Here is a 16,490-nt window from a genome sequence, read left to right as displayed (position 1 = left end):
CTCAGGCTCAGGTTGCGAGATGAAGTGATAACTAAGCCTGGCTTCAGCCGGTATTCAATTCCCCTGACATGACTGTTAAGCTCTATCTATGTTCTGATATACCTCTTTTCTAAACAATGTATTAATTGCCTTTAACCAGAAAGAGGCCTGCATAGTGTGTGTGTGTGTGTCTCTTTGTGTGTTTTAATCTTAGATTTTGCTTGCATCTATTAATAACTCAGGTACTAGAGGACATGCAGAAAAAATAGCCTCTGTGCACACATCACAGCAGATTTTAATGAAAATGAGTTAGCTGCGGTTCACCAGTTGTTGCTTTTTGAAACTCTGAGCATTTCATACACTTTTGCTTCTTTTGCCTTAAAAGCCAATCATGTGAAGTTTTGATAAGGACAGGGTTTCTGATTGGAGAATCCAAGTTTTCATAAGGTTAGTCATGATGGCACAGTGGATCCTCCATATTTAGGGGCAGTTTACCTCGGGGCACAAAGCAACACACAATTTGCAAGCATCCTGGAGGGATCTGGCTGGCTGTTCTTGGCAGCAGAATGTTAGTCTAAAGATGGACATTTGGCCTAACCTGGGCTCTTCTTCATCTTTCTAATATGTTGTAAACCACTCAGGATGAAGGGTGGAATATGAATTTAATTATTATTATTAATAATAATATTAATAATAATATATGCATGTTAAATAGGACATTAACCTCTCTCTGTGTGTGCAAAAAATATTTCATATGGCTCATTGCAATCATGCTTATGTCAGACCCAGCTCCTTTTTAAGTTGGAGGTGAAGCAAGGCAAGGCAAAGCAGGAGGAGAAGCAAGCTGAAGGAGAAGTGGGTATGCAGACATGCTAATGAATAGAATCGTAGAACCGTAGAGTTGGAAGGGACCCTGAGGGTCATCTAGTCCAACCCCCTGCAGTGGAGGAATCTCAGTGAGCAGAGTCCCCCAAGTGGTTCAGAAGAGTGATGCGACCTGACCTGGAACATTGGGCCAGGAGCCTGTCCCTTTGTACACTGTGCACACTCATTACATAATACTGAACATAGAAAGGTGCCTTAAACTGGATCAAACTACTAGTCCATCTAGCTCAATGCTGTCTGCACTGAGCGATTAGCAGCTTTCCAGGGTTTCACACAGGAGACATTCCCAGGAGCCCTACCTCTGGAGATACCAGGAACTGATCCTGGCCCCTTCTACGCAGATGATGGACCATTGAGCTACAGCTCTTCCCCAGTCATCATCGCGTAATCTGTCCTGACCTTTCGTTGGCCGCCAGTGGGTGATGATGCACAAGCCGCATCCTTGCTGGACACCCCATGTTCAGAAGACACAACAGCCTCAAATCCCACCAACCTGCAAGTCGCTTCCTTTGTTCCAGCCCCTTGTAGCCAGGATACTAAGATGGGGGCATGAATGGGAGTAGCTTGTGCAACCAGAGTTCCGCTTGCCGTTCTACCCCTAGCACTAGTAAAGGTAAAGGGACCCTGACCATTAGGTCCAGTCATGTCCGACTCTGGGGTTGCGATGCTCATCTCGCTTTATTGGGCGAGGGAGCCGGCGTACAGCTTCCGGTTCATGTGGCCAGCATGACTAAGCCGCTTCTGGCGAACCAGAACAGCACACGGAACGCGTTTATCTTCCCGCTGGAGTGGTACCTATTTATCTACTTGAACTTTGTGCTTTCGAACTGCTAGGTTGGCAGGAGCAGGGACCGAGCAACAGGAGCGCACCCTGTTGCTGGGATTCGAACCGCCGACCTTCTGATCGGCAAGTCCTAGGCTCTGTGGTTTAACCCACAGTGCTACCCGCATCCCCCTAGCACTACACAGTGTCAAAGAGGCAAGTCTTCTTCAAAGCTGAGTAGTGGCTAATCTCTTTTGCAGTGGGAGCTGCTGCAGAGAAGAAGGAAGAACACATACACACCCAAACTCAGCAAGCAAAGCTGTGTCTGGGTGTGCTGCTTTAGTTATCAGATTATATAATGTACCTTTTTGCACTTGGCAATTTCAGAAATGGAAGGAGTGCAGTGACATTGGTCTCTAAATAGTATGATGGTGCAATTGCGGCCGCCTTTAAGTGACAGATGTAAAGCAGGGAAGGCAAGATGCCAAGAAAGGGATGGTGACATGATAATAATTGAAAAGCTGGCCTCATGTTGCAGGTCGGAGTATTGGAAAGGTAGAAGGCTGTTGTACTTGGTCACTCACTGAGGTATGCACAGACCCACAAGAATTTTCTTACCATTGCCACTTGGTTGCCGCAGAAGAGGTGACACAAGTCTTGTCAATAAACTCTTGTGGGAGGTAAATTATGGAGAGTTAGCGTCCTCTACCGTTTGTGTACTATGTTGATTGTGTCTCATTTGTGTGTGGGTTGGTCATTCCCTTCCCCTCCATCTGCAGTCCTGCATCTTCACTGATTCAGAGAGAGGTGTAGTTACAGGTAGGTAGCAGTGTTGGTCTGCCGTAGTCGAAACAAAATAAAAAAAATTCATTCCAGTGGCACCTAAGAGACCGACAAAGTTTGTTATTAGTTATTTCAGTGTATCTGAAGAAGTGTGCATGCACATGAAAGCTCATACCAATAACAAACTTAGTTGGCCTCGTGGCGCTGTGGGTAAAAGCCTCAGCGCCTAGGGCTTGCCGATCAAAAGGTCGGCGGTTCGAATCCCTGCGGCGGGGTGCGCTCCCGTTGCTCGGTCCCAGCGCCTGCCAACCTAGCAGTTCGAAAGCACTCCCGGGTGCAAGTAGATAAATAGGGACCGCTTACTAGCGGGAAGGTAAACGGCGTTTCCGTGTGCTGCGCTGGCTCGCCAGATGCAGCTTTGTCACGCTGGCCACGTGACCCGGAAGTGTCTCCGGACAGCACTGGCTCCCGGCCTCTTAAGTGAGATGGGCGCACAACCCCAGAGTCTGTCAAGACTGGCCCGTACGGGCAGGGGTACCTTTACCTTTTAAGGTGCTACTGGAAGGGATTTTTTTATTTTGTTCAGAGAGAGGTGGTGTAGCACAGTGGCTAAGAGACTGGGCTCCAGGTCAGGAAGTCTATGGTTTGAATATCACTTCTGCCATAAACTCACTGTTTATTTATTTTATTTAAGATATTCATACACCACCTCTGAGTGCAAAAAAGCTCCCTCAAGGCAACTCCCATAAAGCACTAATACAGAATACAATAATATTGCCAATAAAGAAAGAATTAATAAGCCACAATTATAATACAGTGGTACTTCTGATTAAGAACTTAATTTGTTCCAGAGGTCCATTCTTAACCTGAAACTGTTCTTAACCTGAGGTAACACTTTAGCTAATGGGGCCTCCCGCTTCCGCTGCACCACCGCTGCACGATTTCCGTTCTCATCCTGAGGTAAAGTTCTCAACCCGAGGTACCACTTCTGGGTTAGCAGAGTCTGTAACCTGAAGTGTCTGTAACCCGAGGTACCACTGTAAAGCAAACATTGAGCCCAAAATTAACACAAATTTAACCAAAGCAAGCTTTAGTAGTTTGTTAAGGAGGTTGAGGGTTGTTAAGAGAGACCCACCAATTCCGTTAACTGAGCTACAGTTCCCAGAATGGTTTTACAATCAATCCCTCCTGCTAGGGTTTTCCAGGAATTCTAGTTTTGTAAGGGCAAAAGGAGGTTTCCTAATAGCCCTCAGCATCCTAAAAAACATACAGTTCCCAGGATTCCTTGGGTTCTTATTTATTTCACCAGTTTATATGCTGCTTGCACTGTAAGCTCTAAGCAGTGTGCAGCAAGACTAAAAAGACACAGTAAATATAAAATCAGTTAAAACTAATCATAAAATCGGCAATATTACCTGCTGCAATAAGATCTTCATTGGCGCTGCAAGTTCCGCTGTGGTTCCAACTTGAAAATGCTTGTAATGTGCTTGGAGCACCTGAAAGCCCTATACAGTACAGATATTAAAAATAATTATTTTGTTACCTTAATGAGAAGCGACTTGCCGAGTAGGGTGGAGCTGCTAGGCTACCTTCCCAGCAGGTGGGGTGCTGTTGCTCCAACATCTGAAGGGCACCTGGTTGGTAGTGCTGAGCTGGGTGGACCAATGGCATGACTCAGCATAAGGCAGTTTTCTGACTGATGGTGACAGACCTATCCTCCATACGTATGAAAAGCTAAGGACCCAAGGTGGCACAATATTATTCATGCAATTGGCAATTGCATGAAAGATTTTTTAAAAGTAGATTGCAGGTGGGGGCCCCAATCTGCATTGCCTCCACTCCAAGATGTTGGATAGGGGGATTTAACCCTGCAATCCAAATGCAAATGGGGAGGGAGGGACTGTACCTGTTACCTGCAATGGGGGGAAAGCTCACATTGAAGCCAATGAGTGCTCCCTATCCTGTACAGTGCGCTTAGTAGGTTCAGGGGACCTGATCAGGGCTAAAGGATGAAGGACCACTTACTCCTGTGTAAGGTCTCCTGTGCTTGCAATTTACTTTGAAAAATATATCCACAAAGCTGTTAATTGCACGAATGGCATCATGTCTAGTTTGGCCCAATCTGGTGGCCACCACCACACTTTTGGAGCAGTGAATTCCCCATGTCAGTTATGCAATTAGGAATCTATGCACTGAACTTACTGCCAAAGAGTCAGAAGGACGAAGATTCAGAACTAGTAATTGGCAAGGCACTTAGGGAGCAATCTCATAGCAAGCTCTGCTGGGATGAGCGGGTTAGGATCCAGCGGTTCTCCAGCTGAGCCGAGAGTTTCTCAGCGCACATGGGCTATGCTGGCTTGGCTTTGGAGGACCCAACTGGATGTGCCGAGACTGCTGCATCTTAAGCCTGCATAAGCCCCGGAAAGGGTGTGTTCTGGATCATATGCCCATTCAGTTTGGTCATGTGACCTGGCAACCTAGTGAAAGTTAAGCTGCCCCAAAGGGTGGTTACAGGTAGGTAGCTGTGTTGGTCTGCAGTAAAAGGTAAAGGTACCCCTGCCCATACGGGCCAGTCTTGACAGACTCTAGGGTTGTGCGCCCATCTCACTCAAGAGGCCGGGGGCCAGCGCTGTCCGGAGACACTTCCGGGTCACGTGGCCAGCGTGACATCGCTGCTCTGGCGAGCCAGAGCCGCACACGGAAACACCGTTTACCTTCCCGCTAGTAAGCGGTCCCTATTTATCTACTTGCACCCGGGGGTGCTTTCGAACTGCTAGGTTGGCAGGCGCTGGGACTGAGCAACGGGAGCTCACCCCATCGCGGGGATTCGAACCGCTGACCTTTCGATCGGCAAGCCCTAGGCGCTGAGGCTTTTACCCACAGCGCCACCCGCGTCCCCTACTGGTCTGCAGTAGTTGAAACAAAACAATTTCATTCCAGTAGCACCTTAGAGACCAACTAAGTTTGTTATTGTTATTGGTATGAGCTTTCATGTGCGTGCACGTGTTTGTGTTTGTTTTGCCAAAGGATGGTGTAACTCAAACACTATTCATTGGCCAGGCTTAGCCTGGCTCAGCCAGCAGTAGCCCCACTGCTGAACCAAATTTGGAACTGGTGTAACTTTATATCAGTTGAGCTTTGGCTGGCTGGCTTTATCCCAATTTCTTGTGTATAGGATTGCTTCCCAAGTTCTAAAAATCTTGTTGGCACCTGTCTGTTTTGGGAGACAATGGAAGAGTGCACCCTTGGGGGTGAAGTCAAACCGCTGGATAGTTACAACACCTGCAGTGAAGAGACATGTTTATTGCAGGTGGGGCAGATGAAGGTGTCTTGCTGCTACAGTTACCAAAGAGGTCATTGGGACAGCTCCATTGTGGCTGCCTCCCATTGCTGAATACCCATCGCTGAGGCTCACAAGTAGGGGGAGGGCTATTTTGCTCATGTCCTGCTTGTGGGATCTGATTGCTTGCTGTGAGAACTGAGGACTGGACTGGACTGCCCATGGGATGAGTGAGCAATTTGATTCAGTTTTGCACATAAAGACAAACCAAAACCCAGCCATCCTTTGAAGTTCAGCCTCCTCTGAATTTTGCAATGCAGTTCTCCAGCCAAGTAATGTGTGCAAGAATGCATATACAGAGGTAAAGTAACCACAGAAATTAGTGACGATAACATTTAAAAATGCATTACTTTAGGGGAAGCTGGTTTGCAAAAATGTGTGTATTAGGCTGTAGATATGTGCATGTTAGGAGAAATTCGCATTAAATGCTGGTGAATTTTCGCAAGGACTTCTTCATTTAAACGGAAACTTAAGTGGAAATGTGTGGAACTGAACGTAAGATTGGAAAAATGAGAGAAGGAGAGAAATCTAAACTGATAGATTCGCTGGACGGAATTTTAGCCTCATCCAACAGGGCTCTTCTCCTGTTCTTATGGCACTTCTGAGAATTGAGTTCAGCGTTAGAATATACAATGCACGATTACACAGCTGTATATGGCTGTACCTAGCATATGTTGGGGAGAATGTGGCAGTTCCTGTGTCACTGGAGCAACCCACCGGAGCAGTCTTAACATGAGTATGGGATGTCAGTACTTGTACCCATTAATTATGCATACAGCTCAGAGGTCAATCAGTAAACAACTGCTATGGGCATGTGAGAGTAAATCCAGATTCCTCTGAAGATGATGATGGTGGCAGCGGTGGCAGCGGCAGCGGCAGCAAAATGTTCATTCTGTGCAGTGGAATTCATCTTTGCAATATAAATGAAGTAAGTGCCAGGGACAGCTCCACTTTTGCATTGATGTACTTTCTAGAACCTTAAAATTCATGCTCAGGAGCCGCAGATGCTCTTCGCCTGGAGCATCTGAGATTGAGATCAACGTCCTTGGCGTCAGAGAAGTAAGCAACATCTGTTATATTTGCAAATGTTAGATGTATGTGTACTAGGCTGGGCCTGAATTCTATAAAGCTCTGAAGTAAGTGACGTGCGCTGCTCATTCACATCCCCCCTCTGAACTTTGTACAAATAAATTAGCGTTGGGTATTGCGGCTAAGATTTAGCTGTTTCCAGTTGTATTTAAAGTGTGTATGTGTGTGGTTAGTTTAGTTTATTAACTGCATTTATTGCTACAGTTTAGACTTTAGGGGAAGAGTAATAAGAGAAAAGGCATTCCTTAGGTTGAGTTCTATCCGTGCAAGTAAATTATTGATTATTGCATCTTCATTATTTATATAGCACAGAAAATGTTGATACTAAGTTCTGCGTGCAAAACTGAAACAACCAGCCATGCTGGAAAACTCACAATCTACTTGATGTGAGCCAAGGAGCAAAAGAAATGGTGGAACAATCATGTGACAAAGGAATTTAAAATATTTAGCATTCATATGGAACAGGGAACATGACATAGTGCCTTTTAGAGGTCGTTGGACTCCACTTCCCATCAGCCCCAGCCATCATGGCAAATGGTCAGAGATGATGGGAGTGGCAGTCCAGCATTTGGAGGCCACCACATTGGCTACCCTGATATAGAACTTCCTAATATTCAAAGCATCACATGCATAATCTACCTTTATATACTGCTGTCAGTGTTCATGCCATTCTACAAAGTATGACAGGTCCCTGTTCCAAGGGCCTTAAAGTCTAAAATAGACACAACACAGGAAGGGAAGGGGGAGGAGGCATGGGCAGGCACTGGGGGAATGTGTTGTTGTTGTTTTAATTCCACCTACTTTGCTAAGTTGTGTATTTATTACCTAACCTTCACCCAAAGGTCTCAGGGTGAGTTAAAGCATTAAAACACGGTGTTAAAAACAATTTAAAAGAACTGTCAAGCACAGAAATAAGGTGAGTCCTAAAAACATAGAGTGTTGAGAGCCAGGGTAAAAAAAGTGCATCTTCAGCATTCTGCAGAAGCTGTATAATGAAGGTTCCAGATATACCTCTGTGGAGGGGGAGTTCCATAGTTTAGGGGCTGCAAAAGAGAATGTCCTCTACTGGGCCGCCGCCCCTGGGGCTCCAAGGGTGGTGGAATGGACCAAGAGGACCCCCTCTGCTGATCTCAGCACCTGAGGATCTGTAGGGAAGGAGGCAGTCTTTCAGATATTTGGGGCCTGAGTCATTTAGGACTTTGAACACTAGTGGGAGGACTTTGAATTGAGTCCAGAAACGAACTGGCAACCAGTTCCGCTGTTTTAAAACAGGGTTTGTTATATGGGATCTAAATGGAACCCCAACCAGTAATCTGGCTGCTGCATTTTGGACCAACTGAAGTTGGTCACGGTCAGCATTATACTAATCCAGTCTGGAAGCTAACATAACACGGAGTACAAGGTGTTATACCTGCTTTGGACCAGAGTGATGATTCGAAGTTGGAGATTATATGTGGAAGGGTTGTAGTCAGGTCTGGTGCCAGATTATGGGAGGCCCCCAGCAAGGTATTCTCTGAGCTCCCCAACTGAGGTGTTGTGGAATGGCAGGGACGCCAGGGCTGTCAAGATGAGGAGGACCCAGAGAAGGGCACCATCAGCTACTGGGGGCCCTCAGGACTCAAGTCAGGAGACCTCAGCGCTCCTGTGGAACATGAGGATGCTCCAGATGGGCTGGGGGACTAGGGCCAGCAGGCCAGCAGGAAGACGGCATGGAATATATAACTGAAGTGGGCACCATACTCTTTCTCCCCAAAGCCTCTGGATTCAAACACAGTGTTTGTACTTTGGTGGGCAGCAGATGCATTTCTGTGTGTGTTTGAGGGGGAATATGGCTACTCACTTTTTCCTTTCAGCAATGGGGCATTAAAATAAAAGTGGAAATCCTGACTTCTCCCAGTGCGCACCCTTCTAGAGATTGTGGGCCCTGGTTTATAAATCATGGTAAGAGCACATGCATTGCACACAAATACAAAGGGGAAAAAAACAACACAGCACAGTAAATCTGGAAGAGACCTAAATCAGATAAGTAGAGTACTTTTATACCAAAACAAGAGCCGCAAGTCCCGTAAGGTTTCCATTTTGGGGAAGTTCTGCAACACCCATGTCAAGAATTCCTGAGAGTTGAACCCTTTCAGTTTATTTATCCCAGTTCACAAATTCAAGGAAGTACTTGGGTCTTAGCCTTAAGTGCAGTCGCTGCTGACATGCTGTCTGCCCTTTTCCAAATGATTTCACCGGCTTCCAATTTGATCCCTGAACCCGACATGTTTTAGCACGTTAACACCGAAGTCCCCAAACAAGCCTACATGCAATATCTGCATATTAATTAAAAGGAGTCCGTTTCCTTCATAAAGTTTTTCGATTTTTAATGAGTTGTCCTCATCAAATGAAGGAGATGAGAGTGAGGAGTTCAAAATTCAATTATAAAAAGGACCACTGTGATAAGAGAGTTAAATCAGGCAGAAGGTTCGCAATTACATGTGAGCAATCCCATTAGGGTTCAGAGTACACATGCAAGGCCAGTGCCTCAGCTGCTATATGTTGGCATAGCTCTATGAAGCTGTGGGAGCTTTGCTGATTTCCACAGTAGTATAGCTAATATTGCACTGGAGAACATAAACAGTATTTAGTATCGTATATCATCTCCATTCCATAGCAGTAAAAGATGTTCAAGTGCGGTCAAAATACATCTTCTGACTTCCTCTATTCTGAAACAGCAAATAATTGTTTTTGGAAGGACCGTATGTTTTCCATGTAGAAGGTCTCAAGTTCTGTCCTGACATCTCCTTGTATAGGGTTGGTAAAGATCCCTGTCTGAAACCCTGGAAAGCCCTTGCCAGTCAGTGCAGAGTAGATAAACCAATGTTCTCAGTCCATATAATACAGCTTATATATAATAAGGTTTAGCCTTATTGCACCTTAAAGACCATTTGATTTATTATGGCATTAGCTTTTGTGGGCTAGAGTCCACTTCATCAGATGCTTGGTGGTTACCTACTTCATCATTTGACAAAACCTGGTGCCTTTCATGATGACAATTTACAGAATGGACTCTAGTCTATGAAAACTTGTGCTCTTTTACACCTACATGCACCTTAAAGACTAATTCAAGGTGTCAAAAGACTCTGTTTTGTTTCTGTGGCAACAGACTAACAAGACTACCTTTCTAAAAATTGCCTCCATCCTGAGATCCTTGTGGCCAGCTTATCATTGATGCACCAGAAACCTACATGGATTCATGCTGTGTGTTTTGACTGATAAATGCAGAGTAAACACGGATTCTTATGGCAACATATTCCTCAGAAAATTGATGGGGGCAATTCATTCATGGTAGAAATGTACATGCAAACTGTGTTGTTGAATTGTTCAAAAAGCTGCCAGTCATGACATGATATCATGCCGGCACCTGGAATAACCCTAGTATCTGAGCATAACATAAACCGCAATCCTATTCATGCTTCTTTGGGAGTAATTGAGCTCAGTGGGGCATACTTCTAAGAAAGAATGTGCAAGAGAGGTTTTTTTGGGGGGGAGGGGTGTGTGTAAAATTGCTTAAAGTATACGGCATGATGGTTCAATCCACTGGGGGAAATCAATTATCTGTAGCCTCTGAGCACTTCAGGACATGACTCTCACCAAATCTCCTCTTCTCTCAATTTTCATGCCATGGTACTTGGGCGGCCGTTCAGAACATGTTTTTTGGACCACCACTTCCTTTCATGGTTGTTGCTCAACTGTTGTTAATGGCCATATTCAATAAATATAACATGCATTGCTATGTTCTTACTCTGCACTGGATAGAGGTTCCTGATTAGCTAAGTACTGCAACCCCCTTGTTTTTCAAGTCAAACCATGGACCCCCTACTTTTGAAAATTTTGATATCTCTATGGTAGTTTTTGCTATGTGAATGGTGCCACAGACCACTAATTGGGAACTACAGAGGTAGAGTATTTCACTCTGGGTATAGGACCCTTCCATCATGTACGCATTGAACATACCATTTTGGCTTCCTTGACTTCAACATATGATATGAAGTGGACCCCCTGCAACCACAGTCACTGAGACAACCACTGTTTGTCTGCCATTGTCACCACGTCCAGGACCATGGACAGCTCTCATTGCTGTTCCTCATGTTGCCACCAAGTCTTAGGGTGGAGCCGCACAACACATTGAAGTCCATGATTCCAACCCACCCCCAGCTAATTCTGGAGCTTGAAGTAGAAGGTTTTCCTGTTGTGGCATCCAGAATGTGCAACTAAATGCCCCAACAAATTCGGTTGTCTGCATTCACTTTACAGCCAGGCCATTGCTGTCTTAAGATGTTTCTTTTATGACCTGCTTTTAATTTATCTGCTGTGGAGGATTTCCCTTGTTTTAGCCATGACTCTGTTCAGTATTCATTTTAATGTTTTAACTGCTGCTTTTGTGTGAGGTGTGGGTTTGCTTTGTATTTCTTATTTAAAACTATTGTTTTAATGGTCCCCCCCCAAAAAGAAACTTTGTTAGGTAATACTCCCTGGAGTATTTCTGATAGAATATAAATACAGAAATGAATGGCTAAGTCTGGCATTTTCTGCTAAAAGTCATTCCCCCAAAGGAGTTTCCCCCTTAACCATCTAGCAGAAAAGATACCGCATTTTTCCATGAATAAGACGGCCCCTGTTTTGTTGTGCCCTGAAGGAAGAAATCAATATTTTAAATACCTGAGATTGCTAAAATTGTTGAGATTTCTTGGGGAATTCGCCCAAATTTGCCGCCGCTGAAGGAGGCAGGCAGGCAAGGCAGGGTGGATAGGCAAGTGAGTGATTGACAGTTAGCAAAAGGTAGCGGGACGAACAGCTAAAGCACTGGACAGTATTTTTACGTGTATAAGACAACCCCCATGTATAAGATGAGCCCCTATTTTGGACTAAAAAGCTAAGCAAAAAACATTGTCTTGTACGCGAAAAAATATGGTACATGTACACATATTTTTTTCCTAGTGCTGTCAAAGCACTAGGAAATGGTATCGGTTGGGGAAATGGTATGAAATGAAAAGCTTAAGAAATTCCACTCTCTCTGTACCAGTCTTTCAGATTACAGCCTCAGCAGCTGCACACACACACACACACACACAAAACCCCAGAAGAACTGTGGAATGACCCTAGGTACTTCAGTCTCATATACACACCTGAGCCATAAATTGTGGCACACTGTCAAAAACCAGAGCTATGTCTCTGACTCGCCTTTCTCCTTTTGTTTAGTAAATCTGCCATGTGTCCCAATGATAGTCTTTAGTTCTCCCTAGTCTTCATTGGGGACCTCTCCTGTCACTATCTAGTTCTGCTCGCAGAACTGTTAAGAGTTCACACCTATCGACTCAAAATTCACGGTGAAATTGTTCTAAAGCAGTGGGGAGTGGGTTATCAAGTGTCCCGTGAAGCGTTTGCACACAAATTAGACATCAGGAGACAGGGAGGGATAGTAGAAGATAAATTAAGTCAGTCCTCCAAGGCCAAAATGGTGGTAAAAATCTAGATAGTTAAACCCCATGACTAATTCCTTCTTGAAGAAACTGTAGCATGTAAACAGCATAGAAATTAAGAAATCAGTGTGGAGGTTAGTGTGAGACTAAACTCAGCATTTGTGATGTACAAGTATACCCAGAAGAAAATCTAGAGAATCTACTCTGCTCTTTTAATACTTAACACCACTGTTTGCATCACTTTTTCTGTTTACACCAGAGATGGCAAGTGTGATATATTACAAACAAGGCAGCACCGAATATTCTCTAGCTTAAATGTTCACATGAAGCTAGCATATTTGTTGCAGCCAAATTACTTAAGGTAAAAGTACTCAATTGTTCAACCATTGTTTAAAGGTCATTCAGTCATTTTTCTCCCTCTCTGGCTGCTTCATCTGTTCGGTGCCATTTTCTTCCTTCTTTGCTCTCATTGTATTTAGCTTCATTTGCCCACACTTCTGTTAAATCCCATTGGCTGTGGTGACTCACATGACACCATTACATACTTTATGTGAGAAGCCAAGTTACAGGGAACCAGGCAGAGGGCCTTCGCGGTAGTGGCATCCGCCCTGTGGAACGCCCTCCCACCAGATGTCAAAGAGAAAAACAAATACCAGACTTTTAGAAGACATCTGAAGGCAGCCCTGTTTAGGGAAGCTTTTAATGTTCAACAGACCACTGTATTTTAATACTTTGTTGGAAGCCGCCCTGAGTGGCTGGGTATAAATAAATTATTATTATTATTATTATTATTATTATTATTATTATTAAGCGATGCAGCTGACGGAATCAACCAGGTTATGAGGCAGTGAGGGCAAATTAGGCCATCAGCAGTGAGAGTAAAATGAGGGAAAACAGCACCAAGAAGAAGAAGTATCAAACAAAACTAATTTGTTCAAAAGTATCAAACAATACGTATTTGTACTGTGGATCGGTGAAGCTGGGAGGGTTTTTTTTTTGCAGATCAGTGACTGCTTTGAGATGAAACAAAAAAAGGAAGTTTGGCTTAACTCCAATTTCACACCTTACCAATCTTTACATTTTGGTACAATTGTAACAGTTAGGTTTATGGAACTTATGGCTCAACTCTTACAACAAAAGTTCCAAAATGATTTACAACAAGATTTTTTAAAAACCAACCAACAAACGCAGAAATAAACTACATGAGCATATTAAAAACTTAGTCAAAGTAAGCCATTTGGTGCTGCCCAAATGGCTACTAAATAAATGTAAAGGTTTCCCTAGCGCTGAAACAATGACAAAGTTGGCCCCTGGCAGGCCTCTTTGGGGTGAGCCATCCATGGATGGGGAACTACTACAGAAAAGGCCCGTTTTCTCATTGCCTTCATCCACATCTCCACTGGAAGTGGCAGACAGAGAGAAGCCTCTTCAGATTAGGATCTCTACATCTGGGCAGTGGCATATAGTTCATTAATTTAGCCAGCTAATCTGCTACTTTGGGAGTTTGCAAAATATGAATACAGACTTTTGAAACCCTTTATGTGTTTTCCAGGGATATTTTTTTTTGTCAAGAAACCTCATGAAAATCATGTGCATTGCCTATACATATTGCAAGTGGAACAGGTTGTAATTATATCTTGTCAAAAGCCCCCTTTTCCTGCTCTTCTTTATTCCTTTAAAAATATGGTAATTGCCCCTTTCCCCCTTGCAGTTAATTTTAAATTTCTGGAAGAATTAAGCCTGTTAAATCTCATCATTCCCCCCCCCCCTGTTGGTCTCTATGGTAGCAGCAAGAATAGAATTACTTTGATCTCCATTTCTAAGTGGCATCTCGTTCCTTCCAAGCATTGACCTTGTTTAGTGCGAATGAAATTTCCGATAAAACTCCATTAACTTATCATTCGTTGATCTCAGAGAGACGTCTTTAGGGGAGCAGCTTTAGCTCTGAAAGACAAAAGGTGATTTGTTTTAGAAAATCAATGAAAAGCGCCATAAACTAAGGGAGAAAATATGCAATTAACTGCTCGGTCAGACCCCATTAGGGCTTTAATACTGCTTAGTGTTGGAGTGCTGCATCTTACAGGTTGGAAAATGAGAAAGCAGCACATGAAAACTCAGAGGTCTGCTCCTGCATTTAAAAGGATCTGACCGCCATCATTGGTGTGCAGAGTGAAGGGTGTTTGTGTCTCCAGTTTCACATAACATAGTGTGGCAGGATGCAGCCAGGCTTTCTAGCGCATGATGATGTGGTCCTTCACGCAACTTCAGAGTAGGGTGGCCAGATTGTAAAATGGGTTGCATTGCAAGCTTATTCGCTGTACACTGCTTTGATTTTAAATACATACATACATACATACATGCATACATACATGTTGTTGTTTAGTCGTTTAGTCGTGTCCGACTCTTCGTGACCCCATGGACCAGAGCATGCCAGGCACTTCTGTCTTCCACTGTCTCCCGCAGTTTGGTCAGACTCATGTTTGTAGCTTCGAGAACACTGTCCAACCATCTCGTCCTTTGTCATCCCCTTCTCCTTGTGCCCTCAATCTTTTCCAACATCAGGGTCTTTTCCAGGGAGTCTTCTCTTCTCATGAGGTGGCCAAAGTATTGGAGCCTCAGCTTCAGGATCTGTCCTTCCAGTGAGCACTCAGGGCTGATTTCCTTCAGAATGGATGCGTTTGATCTTCTTGCAGTCCATGGGACTCTCAAGAGTCTCCTCCAGCACCATAATTCAAAAGCATCAATCCCCTTCATGGATCACTGCCTTGTCATGGCAAAGGGGCTTGAATAACTTGGAGAAGCTATGAGCTAGGCCATGCAGGGCCACCCAAGATGGACAGGTCATAGTGGAGAGTTTTGACCAAACGTGATCCGCCTGGAGCAGGAACCGGCAAGCCACTCCAGTATCCCTGCCAAGAAAACTCCATGGACAAAGACAAAAGACATACATACATACATACATACATACATACATACATACAAGCTCTTATCCCATTAAATCTGTCACTGAATTGACAAAACTACCCAATACACAATTTCAAACACAATATGCAAACTGAAGCAAAGCCATTTTTCAAAATCCACCTTTTCTATAAATTTTCAGTGCAGTTCTCCTGCCAAGTAATGTGTTCAGAAATTAATATTTTAGGGTAATGTGTGCATTTAAAAACCATGATAAATGTGCATATTGGGCAAAATTGCATAAAATATTATGAGAAAGTCTCATTAAAATGCTGATGAGTTTTCATGACTTCTTTTTTAAAAAATGCAAAATAATGTGGAAATGCAGAGAACCTTTCAGGTTCCTTTGTCTATCGTCTCCCCTGCCTGTTTTGGGTTCACATCTGGGGCCTTGCTGTCTTTAGCAAGCATGGGGAGAAGTGAAGCCAAAGACTAGGAGCAGGTGAGAAGCAGAATGGACTCCCAATTCAGCGATGAATTTAAAGGTACAGGGGAATCTCCAAGTTTCAGCCTGACAAACCTAGTGGCCACCTTTAAATCCAGCAAATTATGGAGCATCCATTCAAAATGATTACAGTGGTACCTCGGGTTAAGAACTTAATTCGTTCCGGAGGTCCGTTCTTAACCTGAAACTGTTCTTAACCTGAGGTACCACTTTAGCTAATGGGGTCTCCTGCTGCTGCTGCTGTTATGTACTGAAGTTCTCACCCTGGGCCAGCAGAGGGATACTGTAGATAGTTATGCAAATAAGGGATGGAAAGTGATGTTCAGTGATTGGATAGTTTTAGAAAATTGTTACAGTTACGTTGTACTTGAGCTCTATATAAGCAGGCTGACTGAACCCTTCAGTTCAGTTCAGTTCTGGCCTGTGAATAAACAACAGCTGTTTGAAGAATCGCTGTGTCATCTGATATGTTCACCCACAACTTAACAGCTGCCACGTGATTTCTGTTCTTATCCTGAAGCAAAGTTCTTAACCCGAGGTATTATTTCTGGGTTAGCAGAGTCTATAACCTGAAGCGTCTGTAACCTGAAGCGTCTGTAACCCGAGGTACCACTGTACTGCAGTGATGAATTTAATGCAATATAATACACTCTAAAGGGACACGGGTGGCACTGTGGGTTAAACCACAGAGCCTAGGACTTGACGATCAGAAGGTCGGCAGTTCGAATCCCCGCAACGGTGTGAGCTACCGCTGCTCTGTCCCAGCTCCTGCCAACCTAG

General features: G+C 44.1%; 1 protein-coding gene across 14 annotated transcripts in view; it reads left to right on the top strand.

The window, feature by feature from the left end:
• Positions 1 to 16,490, top strand: part of DLG2 (discs large MAGUK scaffold protein 2) — an 891,570-nt gene that overhangs the window by 162,494 nt on the left and 712,586 nt on the right. The gene's annotated exons all lie outside the window — the stretch shown is intronic.

This window comes from Podarcis raffonei, chromosome 4 (assembly GCF_027172205.1).
Source record: "Podarcis raffonei isolate rPodRaf1 chromosome 4, rPodRaf1.pri, whole genome shotgun sequence".
Taxonomy (NCBI): Eukaryota; Metazoa; Chordata; class Lepidosauria; order Squamata; family Lacertidae; genus Podarcis; species Podarcis raffonei.
The sequence above is the reverse complement of the archived record's forward strand: the minus strand, read 5'-3'. Positions and strand labels throughout refer to the sequence as shown.